General features: G+C 30.3%; 1 long non-coding RNA gene across 1 annotated transcript; it reads left to right on the forward strand.

The window, feature by feature from the left end:
- The first annotated feature begins 228 nt into the window (after positions 1 to 228).
- LOC110282487 (uncharacterized) lies at positions 229 to 13,291 on the forward strand. Its single transcript, XR_015429638.1, has 4 exons — positions 229 to 452; positions 6,366 to 6,496; positions 9,729 to 9,832; positions 11,492 to 13,291. It is a non-coding gene; the product is annotated as an uncharacterized LOC110282487 (long non-coding RNA).
- The last annotated feature ends 3,825 nt before the right edge of the window (positions 13,292 to 17,116 follow it).

A 17,116-nucleotide genomic window follows, 5' to 3' on the forward strand; every position in this document is an offset into this window, starting at 1 on the left:
TCAAATAGAAGAACAGATAATACAATACAGAGAAGACAGCACGAAGATACATTCAGAGTACAGCGGGATTCGAACCCGCTACCTCCCTGCTTTGAACAGCGTTTGGAGAGCGATACAACTCGACCAGGGAGGCAACTCTTCTATACATAAAATATTCAGTGGTTCCATAAAATAATCGTAATCGATATTTTTTAAAAGTATAATAAGACCGAAATTAATGTGCAAAATGAGTTTGTATTGCTCCAGTTGTTAAGGGTGGTGTTTTGCTTCCAGTTTCGTAGTCTGACTTTTTATTGGTTTGTAAGAGTTGAATAACTTGAAACGTTATATTTGTGAGATAGTATTGAAAGCTCATGTTTTTCAAAAGAATAGTAGTTCCATCTCTTGAACGAGTCGTTAGATTTCGTGTCAGCTACTCAATGTTTCACCAGTCTTCTCCATTTTGTCGAAAGGTAAGTAAAATTTCAAATTGTAAGACTTTATTTCGAATGTCCTTTTTTTTAAAATGAGAAAACTTAATTTTGTGTTTTAAAACTTTGAATAACATTGAATGTTAATTTTGTTCCTTTGATATATATAGGTTTTAATGTACAACGAATGTCTACTAACAAATTCAAAACTGTATAAGAAAGCTATCTTCATTATTTTTCTTTCATAACAAAATTATACTAGTTTTTACAACTGTCAATCGTAATTTGATTATGATATTTAACTAATGTTATTATGAGCTTTGTTACGGAAACTTTTCTCTAATAAAGGATTTCATAGAATTTTTTAAAATTATTAAAGATATCTTGTTTTAAAATTTTAGTATTTTATTGACTTATATGCAGATTTTGGATGTGCATTTATTATAATTTTGTGCAATTTTGATTTTCAAGTTTCTCAGGCTTTGAAAATTTTTAATTTTGAACCTTGTACCTTCATTCTGAAACTTTAATGATCAATTCTAAGTTTTAAGAGACGAAAGTTTCGGAAGTAGTTATCTCGCTTGTAATTCTTTTTAATATATATCTTTTGGTAATTTTAATGCTAAACTAATCCGTACAAAATCATGAAGTTGACATTCAAAAAAAAAATTTTTTTTTTTTACATTGAAGTTTTTTAATTTATTTCAAACTGACTATGTGTAATTAAATAAAAATTTAAACTCACTTAAGATATTAAGTTAACTTAATTCTGTGCTTTTTAAAAACATTTTGAATGAGTTTATTTAATGTTAACATGACTAAAAAGAAACTTCGTAAAATTTAAATTTTGACTTAAGTAAACTACTTTATTTGGTTTCCTCAGGTGGTTGAATTTTTAAATTATAAGGTGAATACTTCAAGCTTTATTTTAATGATAGTGTTTTAAAATTTTAGTTGTTGTATTATGGTTAAGAGTGATTTTTCTAGTTCTATAGAGCTAAATAAACTAGAACCCTTTATGTAAAAATAAAACCTCTTCCATACAAATTTTATAAACTCTAGAAAATTAGAATTATTAAGGCTACAATGGACTCCCAAAATCATTAAAATCACTCGAAAAATCTATTTTCTTATTTTGAACTTTTTTATATTAAGTTGTATAAAAAAGCATATAATTAAAATCGTAAAAATTTGTAAAACATTTGACACTATTAGTGTTATTTCGCTTTTTTATTACAAGAACTTGTTATTGCTTGCGAGTGTTTTTGTTTCTCAAAGCAAAAATTTTGCATCCAACTGGAAATTGAAATAGTTCCATGCGCTATCATTTTGATGACTATTCCGTGAAACTTTTTTTGAGAGTCTCTAGATAAATGATTAAAAACTTGTAGAGAAACAAATTCAAAATAAGGTGCCACAACATATTTCAGTCATTCTAATGTTCCAAAACGTTCATAGAGGGACGATTTTAAATTTTTTTGTTGACGAAACTTGCTTGTTTTACTCTGTGTGGAAATTAGTAAAAAATTATAAATTTTTTCCCTAAAATTTGAAGTAACTAGTTCAAATTAACAAATAATCTTTTCCTATTTAAACTTCAAAACAAATCTAAAATTTTTTTGAAAAAATTTAAATTTTTCATCTTACGGCATGAATTGTGTATCAGATTTTTTTTTATGTTCTTTCTAAATGTAAACAATCTTCGTGCAAGTTACAGCAGTGTAACACTATTTTTTAAGAAACTTATGAAGAGTTCACTGTAGCCTTAACTTTAAGAATTGATGTTGCTCCATTGCTTAAATTTTATCGGCATCAAAGATCAAGATTTTTAGAAGTTCTGTAACTGCTCTGAAAGCACTCGTTTTGATATTTTTAGAACTTTTATGAGGAACACTTATACAACTCCAATTCAAAATATTAGAATAATGATAAATAAAGCACATAGTGGTTTGAGATATGCATTTATTTTGGTAAAAATGAATACCTGAGAATTTTGAAGTGTGTTATCACATTCTACATGTTTTGTAGATGAACATAACATAAATAAATTATTATGATATTGCAAAAGTTTTTACAATGAATTTTTTCTAAGAATTCAAAAAATTAGAATAATTTTCACAGTGGTTCAAAAAATTAGAATAACATGAACAAAAATAGCATAATTCATTTAAATGAAATCTGCATGAATAGTTAATACTTAGTAGCATCTCCCTTAGCTTTAATAACGTCACGCAAACGATTTTGCATACGATGCACTACTTTTTTGCAGTCATCTTTGCTGATAGTTGCCCAAACGGATTTCACGGTTTCTATGAGTTCATTTTTGTCCTTTGGAGCTAAATCCTGAAGGCGTTTCTTCATTAAACCCCATATATTCTCGATGGGGTTCAAATCGGGTGAATTGGCCGGCCAAGGAAGTAATTTGACTTTATTGTTAGTAAGCCAAGTAGTGGTGGCGTTTGACGTGTGGCAAGATGCAGAGTCTTGTTGGAAGATAAAGTCACCCTCAAATAGATCTTCCGATGACGGAATCATAAAATGTTCAAGTACCTCCTTGTATACTTCAGAATTTACCCTTCCTTTTAAAAATGCACAGCTTTCCTAAGCCCTCAGCACCCATATACCCCCAAATCATTACAGAAGTGCTAAACTTCACTGAGCGTTTCATGCAATCTGAGGTAAAAGCTTCTTGCTTGCAACGCCAAACACGGACACCCTGATGACCGTGGGAAACGCAAAACATCGATTCATCGCTAAAAAGTACGTTATTCCAGTCCTGAATACCCCATTGCAATCTGTCTTTGCACCACCTCACTCTGGCTCGTTTTTGCTTGCGTGTAAGTAGCGGCTTTTTCTTGGGCACACGTGATTGAAAATCAAGTTCATGGAGTCGTCGTAGTGTGGTAGATGTTGAGGCATCCACTCCTTGTTCTCTCCACTTTCTACTTATGAATCTCAAGCTCTTGAAGCGATTTTTAGTGACGACACGTTTCAGCATTCTGTCTTGTCTCAGTGTGGTTATTCGTTTACGACCACTATTTCAGCGATTATTTTTAAAACTTTGATTTGTAGAATAATCTTTTAAAATTTTACTTACAGTTCCTTGAGAGAAATTCACTTTTTTGGCAATCATTTGTTGACTAATTCCCTCATTGCGTAGAGTCACAATCGCTGTCTTGGTAGTGTCCGGTATGTCTTTCGTTCGACCAATTTTAACTCCCAACTAACTAAATCTGATTTTCAAACGAGCCTTTATACGCGTACTAGCTCTACAGTGGCGCAACTTATGCAAATTTTATGATTAACGTTGACCAATCACACAATTTTACAGATATTCTAATATTTTGAATCGCCTCTGGAAATATTTTAATATTTTGAAAAATTTCAATATTTTTTTTATAAAATCTCTAATACTTCTTTAGGTGCGTGTGAACAATAATATCATACGTCAACTAATTGTGGACGGTTAATAATTTTTTCGTTCGCCACCGTTGTTTATTTTTAAAGATATCACGCATTTTATAAGGTAATACAATGCCTTTTTTGGTTATTCTAATATTTTGAATTGGAGTTGTAGTGGACTGGAAACGTTTGTCGGTGAACAAATTCCTGATCTTTTTAGGCCTAGTTTAAAACGTTTCGCAATTAATATGCAGTTTTTAAAACTTTTGTAAGAACTGGATGAATCAAAGTGTAACTAAACATTTTTCAATTAGATTCCTGTATTTTGCAAGCTTTGATTTTGGAATGCTACCCTCAAAGCATGGCGATCTTTTTTTTTTTTTGTAATCTGTATTTTAATGAATCTGCATCCTTTTGAGATAATGCTATACCGCTGAAGGTCTTCACCTACGTAAGTAATATAAAAAGTATGGGAAATAAAGAGGTAAAGTTAGAAGCTTTCAATATGCAAATTATGGCAGGGTTGTGCAAGATTATCATATCTTAGAGTTCTTGCAGAAAAATTTTTCTTTTGAAGAAAAATTACTTTTCTACTGAAATGTTTACTCGTAATATTTGAATCATGCGATTGGATCATCACTTTTTGACGCGCTCCATTTACGACGATTGTATTGTAAATCGATGTAATGTCCTGATTGTATTTTCGGCAGTTATTGGTTTTCGCGTTGATTTTAAATATCCCGATATATTTTAAACAATATGGAAAATTCGAATCGTGCATTCGAGTGTTTACTTATCAAAGCAATAAATCTATATAGTTTTTGGCAGTTATTGATTTCTTAGTTTTTAAATCCGATATTTTTACGAGAAATTTATTACAACAACGTAATCTTGAAACGAAACAGGCATTTGAGGAGCAGGATTCCCGTAATTTCGTCTTTTTTTTTCGGCAATTACTACTACGGATTTCGTGATTTTTAATATTTTTTATTGTAATAATTGTTTACAAAATTCGAAGTAGGAAATAATTTGTATGCCCGTCCCACAAAATGCGAGAATATCACCCATAATATTAGAATAATTATGTTTTTATTAAAAAATTAGTTTTTGGTAAACACAGTATTTTTGTTATTTTAAATGAGTAACATATGTTTGTTATGATTAAAAGTATCTTGCAGAAAGATATTGGTGCTAGAGACTTTTGTCGCAGATAGCTCTAAAAATTCTAAGACAAGGTTTGAATGTTTTAAAAAAATATTCGAAGCTTCATGATTTACTTTAAATCACCTTTCTCTAAGCTAAGATGATCAGACGTTCCTCAAAGAATGAGTCTTGTACTCAAATTTCAACACCTCTAAAATTATAAAGAACAGAACGTTCTCAAATTTTAATGTCTTTGAATTGTTCGAAAACATTTCAGTTTTTTTACATGCAGTGAAATATTAAATATACGAATGTTTTACTAAACAAGATAATTTTGTCTAGAGAGTACTAACGTAAAGTACCATGCCAAAACTTATGGAAACTCTATAATAATCTGAAATTTTATCAACAAAAATAAACTAAAATATCATGTCTTCGTTTTACAAGTGTTAGCAAATGAGGGATATCTAATGATATAAAGCTTGATGAAGAATTTTCTTAATCTGGTATTTTTAAAAATTAGTATTTTGGCAGAAGCATTTTCCACAAATAAAGGGTCGTCCACGAATTTTAAAGTTTGAGGGAGATTGTCATCAAATCATAGTTTTGCCATGAAGCCTTTCCACCTCCCTATAGCAATATCTTAAAATGCCTCTTTTTTACAACATCGTGGATTCACTTTCGATAATAAATATTAAACACTCGTTTACACTCATTAAAGAATGAGAAAATAATACCTAGCTTTATTGCGAATTGCAAAATTCTTATATTTCACCACTTGGCAAAATCTTTCCAAACAATCGTATGGATTGGTAATTCTGCATCTGCTTAATCCATATGAGGATCTGATTCTTTGCGTTATGCGTGAATTAAACAACGTGTACAAATAAAAGTACAGAAATGGATGTAATATGCTACAAGGAGACCATGAAGCTGATCGCCAACATGCCAGATTCTGGTACGCGTAGGTCACAGACATCTGATACTATATATCAAATACGATTTTGCGATCATGAGCGATATGTATCTATTACTATAATATCGCGACCATTATCTAGTTATAATAGTATCGTGAATAGTACACGCGACAATAATTGACGTGACTGTTAAACTTAATAAACTGAAATAATAATCCAATGCAAAAATTTGAATTCTAAAAATTATCATGGTAAGATGTTAAACATAAATATCTTAGGAATACAAAAAAATTTCACTCTTAGGGAACTAGTTCTTATTGGCGAAAGAATCTGTCAACTCGTGGTGCCTATTACCGATAAGTACCCGTAATAACTTTCCGCTGTATCTAAACAGTGTGCTATACTTCCTAATTAAATGCTTTTGATTTTAAGTCAGTCATAAGTTGCTTCGATAAATGTTTGGGACAGGGTTTAATAAACTGTTTACTTTCAGCTCTGACAGTAGTCTAATTCAAGAAATTCATGCACAGACCTCTTAAACAGAACATCCCGTAGTTGGATGGAATATTCGAACAAACACCAATTTAGAATCTAAGAGTAAAAACTTCTAAGATTTTACAGCCGGTAAGTATATAGTGGTAAACTACTAAATTTTAACTCTTTATTAATTATCTAAAGTAATTAAAGATTTATTTCCTGAAAGTTGTACGGTCAAATGTGGGTTTCTTTATATATAATACAGTTCCCATATTAGTATGAGCATTTTATCGAGTAATCAATACATTTCAGTAAATGGTTTGAATCGTTGTGGCTCAGAGGGTAAAGCATTCTCCTCGCGATAACGTGACCTCGGGTTTGAATCCTAGTGGTGGCTGGTTCATATGAATTCCTTTCCAGACTAGCTCATACCAGTGCTGAAGTAAAATATTCTCATCGTGGGCTAGTTCCATCAAAGTCCACCATGAAGGCAAATTTCTCCCAGCACTTGATCTAGGAGTTCCATTGTCTTCTGGGTTGGGTTCAAAATTAAAAGATTAGAGTTGAGCGTTGATAGTCGTGAATTTTGTATTGAGGCTGCTGTTTAAATGCGGTTATAAGATAAAATCAGTCAGACAATAGTTTCCATTGTCGTTGCATTTGTACTATCAGGAAAACGAAATTGGTAGAGGATCCATTGATCTTCCTATTACAATTAAACGCCTTAAGGATACAAAATAAGTTTTCCACTTTCTTATTCTTTTTGGGTTTCTAAATTAAAGGTTAAAAACTAATATTACCTTATGCTATATAAAGATCTTACTCTGCGTCGAAACTTGACAGTGTTTATGCGCACTATAAATCAGTTAAATGATTCCTTCTAAGATGAATTTAGTGATCAGCTTTATGGACAATGTGGTACAACTCATAAAAGTGAATTTGTTAAACGAAACTTGTTTGGTAATATTAAATTACGTTTACGAACTCATCTAATTAGAACATAGCTTTAATTTTAAATATTTTTAAAAATTATTTTCGATCAAAATTATGTTTACTTGATGTATCTTAATATTGTCTAAGTGTTTAGGCGTAAAAAGCGCAAAAACATTTTCAATACATGTATGTGAATAATTTAAATTTTCGTAGAAGACTTTTAATACCAGCACTGCAAAATAATTCAACGATAAAAGTAGGGCAAAAAGCACTGACACACTGTATGTAAATTTTCGTTACCGTAAAATTTTAGAGCAAAATCTATACAGTCCCGTATAGATTTTGCTCTATAAAATTGTATCTATACAGTGCCGTAAACTATAAGATTCTATGTAAAATTTTAATTATCAGTTGACTCTACAGCTTTATTGTTTTTACGCTACTAAAACCGGTTGGGGCTTGTTTATGTTCTTGTATCAGTTGGTTAAATTATACTATATATAAATTCGACGATTAACTAAATTAGACTATATATTATATAAATATAGAATATTTATTATTGGTATTAGTATATAATGATAATGAGCCAAATGATTAGACGCAAGGTTGTGTTCTAATAATGACATGTTTTGCACAAGTTTATAGGCAATACTTTTGTAGTTAAATATACATGTAATGAATCTTTAACCAGAAGATATTTTATATACTTCCTATTTGTATTTATTTTTTAACGTATTGCTTTACAATGTTAACCAGTTGATACACGAACGTAAACAAGTTTAAACCGGTTTCCGCCGCCTAAAAACAATGCTGTATAGGATAATTAAGATTTTTCATAGAGTATAATAGTGCGTCTCATAACTTGGTTAGGAACTGGAGTTTATTTTTTATACAGAAAGATTTACTGTAAAATCACTAAAAACTCTAACCTACGGTTTAAATTTCAACGATAAAGGTATTTTGTTTACCGTCCAGTACTTTTTACTGTAATTTTATCTGGAATTGAAGACAAACTATTCGAAGTAGTAGTTTGTGGGTGAGCTGTAGTTGCTGATAGCTCTAGTAATATAATGGAAAATTATAATAATGAATATTTTAGCTAAGCTCAATTTTTACTTTTTATTTAGTGAAATGGAATTTCCAGGATTAAGAAAAGTTTCTAAAAGTGATTAGTTATAACGGTGTGTTCGGGCTCATTCAGGTTTAGTGTGTAGTAAAGAATTTGTAATTTGCTGAAGGTTTTCTTAAATTCGGCCATAATTGAAGACATTAAGTGGAAGGTATCCAACATGCGGGCTTAGAAATTTATACACTGAGGAAACAACTTAAGCTACTAAATGAATTTTTACGAACAAAATATGCTGTTTGTAGTTAGAGAGTCATCAAACTGGGTCTTATTTCGCAAAGTTTAATATTAAACTTTAAACATTTTTAAGGATTTGGATTCTTTATCATGTAGCCGCAGTAGACTTTAAGAAAAATTTATAAATTTCCTATCTTAATACTGGTCATTTGAATGAAAAGATGTGCAGATGTCGACATTTTTAATTTCGTTTTAATGACAAAATCAAAGCTTGAATATAATTCTTCAAGTTTATAAGAATTTCTGAAGAAAGATGTTTGATACCATCTAGCGTGTTTAAAAAAAAGTTAAATTATTATTAAGAGCTTTAAACTTTTGATCTCCCGCTTTTTTTTCTCAGCCGCTAAAACTTTTAGGGGGATATTTATTCGCTTGCACCAACTTTTCCGTATTTTGGGCTTTCAATTCTTAGTTCATAGAAGAGGTTACGTTTGTTTCTGAGAAAGTTCATTTGTATCAAGTTTTTCCAACTTAAAGCGCAAATTAGCGTATTTAAGTGAAATCGCTTGAACCATAAAATTGAAACTGCGATACGAAACAATCTAGACTCTAAATAAATTTAAAGCTTTAATTTTTCTTTTGCTAGGAAATTTAAATATTCAATGATTATTTTAATGGGGAAAATTAATTCTTAATACTATTCCAGTTTATTTCCAAAGATTGCTCCATATTGTGTTTTTGAAAATTATTAAACGCTTGCAAAACATTTCAGAAAATATTTTTGGTTTACTATTGTGTCCTTTACAGAAGATTTTGTAATTAAAAAAACGTCGGTAACCTTATTCTAGATATAGATCAAGATGCGAAGTCAAGAAAATGGGTATTTAAGAAAGAGCATTTGATTCTATTTTAAAAACTAAACTTATGACAATTTTTCTTAAACTAATAGATCCTAATTAGTATTGCGTTGCACCCATTATCTCTCATCAGTATTTTTTTTAAATTGAGCCTTTTTTGAAGAGCTCAAAAGTAAACAATAGTTTTTACAAGGTTGCCATTGGGTGCTATGATGTTATAACAGTACATATTTATAATAGTTTAGTATAGTATATTTAGTTTTGGCAGTCACTTTTTATCTTTTAGAATTCCGAATAAGAAGACATCACCAGGAAAGTTACATCTTCTAATTACCTAACCATCCCGAAGTCCGGAACTTTTCCCCGTGATAATGCCTAGTGTTTATAAAAGTGAGTATGTATTTCTCGTTAAACACTAAACATAGCAACACTTAATGTATACCTATTTCTTCAAATGAGCGGACTTTATGTTTCTTGATTGAAGGTATGATACATGGATATCAGGAAGGAGATAAACTGAAAAGAAAAAATTTATTAAAATTAAACAAAACTGTATTTTGCGAATTTTATGTATTACAAACACTGAGAATAAGAATTTTTAATTCATTACTCAACACATTTTTTACGAATACAGGATGTTTCCATTGTACATTTCCCGCGAGCATATTTCTTCTAATTGTTATTATTTCTATAATTGCTATAATTATACGAAATATAATTCTTATAATTAATATTTGTTCTTCTAAGAACTTGTGATGTCTTGTTTCGATATTTTTCTGTTAGCAGGTAGAAATGAAGTAAAGCTATCCAAAATAAAATATAAGCTACTTGCCAAAACATGTAGTTTTTGTCACTTTTTTCTGAAACAAAAATGCCAATCTGAAATTTTAGGTATTTTCTTGATATTTGAATTCAGTTATTCTGATTGAATTCTCTACACAAGTCTTTGCAGCAAATGTGCAACTCATCCAATGCAATACGTTGAACGCGTATTACGCTGTAATTTCTGTTCCGGTAACCTTTTTAAAGCAATAAATTATTCTCTCCGTCAAATGACCGGTTGTGGTAGAAGTAGGTATATGACACATATTATTCGAAACAAAAAAAATACAAAAAAGTGGAATATTAACTGTATATAATTGTTAGAAAAATTCATGAAGTCAAATGCGCAGAAAAGATAAGATGTTAAGCGCATTTTCTATGGCAAAGTTCTTAAACTGCCATTTGACCGGTTATGGTAGTGTTAAGGTATGGTAGTGTTAATGTTAATTGTCACATTTTAACACTGAAAAAAAGAAACTTGAGCTGTGTTCCTTTTTGGCTGTCCATCGTAAAAGCTGTACATATAAAATTCTGTGCACGGCACAATTCCCGCTAATCTTTATGGAAAACTCCCTGAATGTGAATGACCCCCGTTCACCTTATAACTATGTTTTAGTTTCCACGCATTCGTTTTAAAAGCGGAGGGCAGTCTTATTTTCAGACTTTCGCAAACAGGAGCAGCTGTAGCGAGAAGAAATTTGAACAACGCAAGATCTTCCTCCTTACAAGTGTTTTAAAACATTCCATTCCTTACAGGATTTCTTACGGAAAATTTTCTTCCTTCAGATTAATTTGTTAAATTGTGGGCTCAGATTGAGAGTGGCAAAAATGTGAGAAATTTTGATGCTTAACAACTTTGTCAAATATTTTTGCAAAATATATTTGAATTGAACCAAACTTATTTTTATTGTATTATGTTTTTAAGTTTGTTACTTATATTTAAATTTTCACACTGGTCTATATTTTGAAACTAAAAATCAAAGCGACTTAAAACTGTAGACGCGATTTGCGCAATGCTTATGGTGGTTTAAATTTTCGTAACTATTAGGACAACCCCACACCAAAAATTTTAGATACCCTGCTCCAAATAAAACTCATGGTTATGAAATTATCAAAAAGTGCTAAACATTAAGGTGATCTTAATAAAAGGTGCTAATTCTACTTAGAAAACTGAAATGTATTTTATTTAGCAATCTATTTTTGTTCCTAATGTTTCTTTTATTTCAGGTATTAAAAAAAGTCTCTACATTATTCTGCTAGAACTGTCTATATCAATCCAGTCTACTCAAGATGACCCTAGTGACGTCTCCCATCCTTTCATTCAGAAGCATGCTCAGATTTTTGTTTCCCAGTAGTTTGATACTTCACTTCTTATTATCAGAGCCAGCAATCTCCTGCCCTGAAGATATGACCATTGTGACATCACCATCCTTTCATTCGGGAAAAGGTTATGTTCTTGAGATTTTTGTTTTCCAGTAATTTTACCCTTACATAAAGTCTTCCTGGTTTCAGAAATATGTGTCAATTTAGAACTGGCCCATTCAATATAAATTAAAAGCATGTATAAACATGTTACTCAAACTTATCAGAATATTTTGTATAATATTTCAATTTTTAATGGTTCTAAACTTAGTTATCAATTTAAGTATAGCAACTTTTTTTCCTAACAGAACAATTAAACTCATTAAGTAGTGTAAAACCTATACGTCGAAAATTAATCTTTCTAGATTTCTTAATTTTTCGATATTTAAATATTTTCCATACAAATCAATGTTGAACTCTGAACGACTACTCTGTACTCTGTTTATTTTAAAACAAAATTTAAAATCGCTTAAATATTAATATCATTAACTTATGTTAATCATGAAATTATTAGAGTAAATTTTTGCTGTAAATTCAAACCTTAAAATTCTTTCTCAGTAAAATTATTTTAAATGCTAAACCCTAAAATCTATATAAAATTAAACAAGATTTATTATCGTATGGTTAAACTTTTTAAATTCGAAATAAATTTTATACGCCCTCTTAAACCAAATCTCATAGCTGCTGCAACTTTTAGTTTACATTTAGAAAGTAAACTCAACCAAAACTTTTATTTTCCCTTCGATTTTACTATTTTGATTTATTGGTGTCAGTTTTCTCTACATTTCATGGATCTAGAGTTGTTGGGAACCTTTGTCTTAATGAAACAACGTATTGAATCTATAACTTTGTTTGCCTGTAACAGTAAAGGTTAACGTTGGGTCAGGAAGAGAAGAAAAATTTATTCCCAAAATTATTATCTCAACTTAAATTGATAAAATGGCCCTTATAAACGGTTCAACTAAAACAAATGTGGTATATAAATTTCAAAAGGGAACACTTAAATTAAGAGTTGTTTTGCCTGTTGCTTTATGATTATACAATGATTAGGGATCTAACCGTTCTGATTTTGTTAAAGTAGACATTCAATAGTACTTGACAGACAGTAGACATTCTTAAAAATTTGTATTCGTACTTGTATAACTAAATTGTTTTAGAGAGTCATAAAATTATCCTTACATAAAAGCGTTTAGCAAGGAAAGGAGAACGTACATTTTTGCATTCAAACTGCATAACTTAGAGTAAAATTTGAAACTGCATAGAACTTGTACGTTATAAATTTTTTTAAGGAGTATGAAAATTACGATTATCTCTTTTCACTAGAGTAGTTAAATCATTTTAGTTTTTTACTGAATTTGATTTTTTCAATTTTTCGAGAGTCCTAAAGTTTGCAGAGGTGAAAATATTGTCCGTTAAATCCAAGACTTAAGATTTTTACATTACACTAGATTTCCGAATAATTTATTTGATAAGTTTTTACAAATAGTTATCGTGAATATTTCTAATCAAACTGATATTTAATCCGGATAAATTTTTTACTAGAAAAAAATAGTTTAATCTTATACTCTGAGACAAATACTTTCTTTTGTAGCGAAATTCCTCAAAACATTATCCACTATTGCCTACACTTAGTATAGAAAAAAGAACTAGATACAATAGAGTAAAGTGTTATTTGCAAAATATGATTTTAAGATTTAGATATATCTAGCTTTATGATTAATCATAATATAATTTTATTAGATATAGCTATAATTAGGTATAGATATATTTTAGTTAAGATTTAAATTTATATTACATAGAATGAATAGATTTCTAGTTTCCTAATTAAAATATCCAAGGAAAAAGTTTTAAATAAGTTGATGCTTTATTAAGGAATTTCGTCACTATAACAGTTTCTTACTAATCTATAACATCTTGACTTAACCTCTAATGAAACTTGGCTCAGAGTTATAAGATTTCACTAGCGTAAGAGATTCAAAATAACTCTTTATATTATGAAACTACATTTTTCACACAATTATAAAACTTTTGCCTGAAGAAAGTAACATAGCCGTTTCGAAAAATGTGATTTCAATTATCTTGGTGGTTATAAAATTGTGAGTAGTGTTTCAAAAGCATGATTTTAAAAATTGCTTTGTAAATTTCTTCTGACCTAATAATTAGATTGCAAATTACTTTAAAATATAAATGACTTTTTAAACATTTATAAATTTCTAAAACACCACTTATTAAAACAAAAATTTGAATTAAATCGTCTACCTGACAGAATATTGTCTGTCAGAAATTGTTTAAATGTGTCACAAACTAACGGTGAAGCGTGATTTCTTCGATTTCCGAAATTTTTAATTTTACGTTCCCTAAATCTGTGAGATTAAAACAGTTTGATTAAAATTCATAAGAAAATTTTGTCCGAACTTTCCATCAAACGAAAAATATAAATTGTTGGTATCTTTTATATATAGAACAGATTTTTATACTAAATAAATGATCCAGTAATATGAATTTTCGATAGTGAAATCATTCATCGGATTGTTATATTTAGCGTATACTTCGGATTCAATTATAGTAAAGTCATTATTGCGCATTCACTTTTTCATAGGCTTTATATACCGTCACATTTTTTAATCAATGCATTGCAAAGGAACCTTTTGGCATGTTTGTGTGTCATGAAAAATTGCATCAAATGAGATTTTTGTTTCTTTCAATATCCAAAGGGATACAGCAGAAGTTAATAAAAGATTTAAAAAAATTCTGCTGCCTCTACTGACTTTTTACTAGTTACAGCATAGCATTCAAGGAAAAGCCCTTTCTTTCGTGTAATTATATTCAGTCAGTTTTTACTTTAATGTATAAAAGTGTCTTTAAACTTTTCTGACAGGTCAGAGAAACAATTTAAACCTTTTGAGGTGTATAATTGAAACTAGCATTTCTGCAGGAACTTCGACTTGATTACTGCACGAGATCAAACGTTACGCTGCACATACTGACTAGTTATTTTTTTTTTTTTTTTTTCTTTTTTTTTAACAAGCGTTATTATATCTTCTCCCGATTTGGCGGGTAATTGCTTTTTTTTACTTTTGTAGAATTTCCTCTCTATTTTTAATTTAATAATCTTTGAATGTTAGCTTTATTTTATAACCTGCAAACAGCCGACCTCATGCTGAGTAGACTACTCTCCGAGTTTAAACTCCGCAGTCTTGTCATTTTCACCTCAACCCAGAAAACAAGGGAAATGTTGTGTAAAGCATTAGCCTGAATGGAAGGCATTTTGATGGAACTAACCCGCATTTGCGTTACATGGAGAGGAGAACCTTTTACGGTTAGCCCGACGGCAAAAGAGTTCTAAATCATTCTCTCAGTCTACAACTAAGATTTTACTCTAGCACAGCGGTCGGTTAAGTCAATGATATATATATTTTTACTGAAATATTCAGCTTTGAGCATAAAGTTGATAAAAAAGATTCGTCGGATGTCATGGTGACCGTGTTTTAATTGTTCATAGTGACTGCCTGACTACTTAACTTCGTATTAAAATAGCAGAATTTTTAAAATCTGAGTCTATGCATTATTCGAAAAAAATGAAATACGCGAAAACGTAAGTAACTAGTTCATCCGCAATGGAACGATAAGCCACGTGACACTTTTGTAAGTCGCGAACATAGTATTTTTAAACCACTTACGTTCGAAAACTATTGCGAGAAGAGATTCACCGAAAGCAGCTCATGGGGAGCGTTGCTCAAACAGCAAAAAAGCGTGCACGCATGGATCGGAAATTTCGAAGCTGCTGGGGGAATGAGAGACACGAAGGGGGAGTGGTAGACGGCCGTTCTGCTTTCTCTTTGTGTTTCCTCATTCTTTCAGCCGTTTCGGGACTCTTCAGTTCATTCGTGCAAGCCTTCTGCTGTGGAACAATGTCCTTATACTGTGTAAGAATGCTGACGGTTATTCTCAGTACTTGCAATATCTTAGCATGAGTGCACATTTAGAACAGTCATTTGTTTATCGATATTTGGCATGTTTAGTTTAACTTCGGTTTTTTTTTTAAAGTTCACTTTCATCAAGTCAATCTCTTTGGTTTCAAACCTTATCAAATTCTAGGACTTCGTTCATTTTTTCAAAACGTAAATGCTGGGTAGTTTCGAAGTACGAAAGGAAAATATTTTGCATGCATGTAAATATATTACGAGGATAAATGAATTATGGGTGAAGGTAAGGGGATGAAAATATTTTCCTTAATTCCAAAAGTAAATCTACTCGCTATAGATTTCATAACTTATCGAAATATTAAGAACTATTGAAAGTAATTTTAATTTATTTTTCTTTAGAAATTGAGTTAAAAAAATATTCATTTAGATTCAGTTAAAATTTCGCTTCTACGAAAAAAAGGTTACTCATAATAAACCATACCATTGCGATGACTGAACTACTTTACCAAAAACTGTTTTAGCGTACTTAAGGATAGTTTGTCCTGTCGGAATAAATTCAAATCCGTGAAGAACCCCGATGCATTAAATGCGAATGTTTTTATTTTATTTTTACTAAGACTTGTGCGAAGTGTTAATCAAATGACGCTTTAAAAGAGTAAAGCAAAATGGGGCTTAAAACCACCTAGAGATGTTTGCTTTTCTAGAAGGTATCGATTAAACCATATGCTACCAACACATTTAAGGAAATTGTAGGACCCACTCTTTAAAATAGACAAAGGGGCCGTTACCAACTCATAGTCCCAGATAGGATCCATGAAAGATATCAGATTCGTTCTATATTTGCAGCAAATATTCACCCTAGATAAAGTCTGATAGTTAAGTCATATCAAAGTCCCTTGGGTGAATCCTTAACCAAATCTTGAATTGAAATCTTAGGTTTTTCTGATTTGAAATTTTAAACTTAATGCAAATAAAATTAAAAATTTTCAAAAAGCCAACAGGATCTTAATTTAACGTATTTAATTATAAATACATAATATTTAGACACTGCTATGCAAATAAGAATTTTCTAGAAATTGAAGGTACAGTACTAATAGGATGAGAATTAAGTATAAGAGGGTGTGAGGCAATTAAATTCTGCACAAAACTATTCTCCCTCATTTTCAGAAACTTCATTGAATTTTTATCTTTTTCAAGATAACGTGTTATACATTTGTAAGTGTATCAGAGACTGTTGTGAGTAAAATTCTAATCGATTGGGGCAAGAAACTGGTATAGATGACCATTCCTGTAATAAGTAAATTATATTTTTCACTTAATTATACTTCAATTGTATCTTAATCTGTATTTTAGAAGTATATATACTTAATAACTGAATATTTAAACTTTAAATTTATAATTTTTAAAAAGTAATCTACTTTAAAAATGCGTAAGTAGTTCAATGGAGACAATAAATTAAAGCTAAACTTTCAACAATTTCTTTTAAAGACTTTTTAACAAATGAACTCTTCCGATGAAATCCTAAATTTTAAATTAGAAAAGAGATATTGCAGAGAACTTCCAA

This window comes from Parasteatoda tepidariorum, chromosome 10 (genome assembly GCF_982258835.1).
Source record: "Parasteatoda tepidariorum strain Cologne lab strain chromosome 10, Ptep-v5.0, whole genome shotgun sequence".
Lineage (NCBI taxonomy): Eukaryota > Metazoa > Arthropoda > Arachnida > Araneae > Theridiidae > Parasteatoda > Parasteatoda tepidariorum.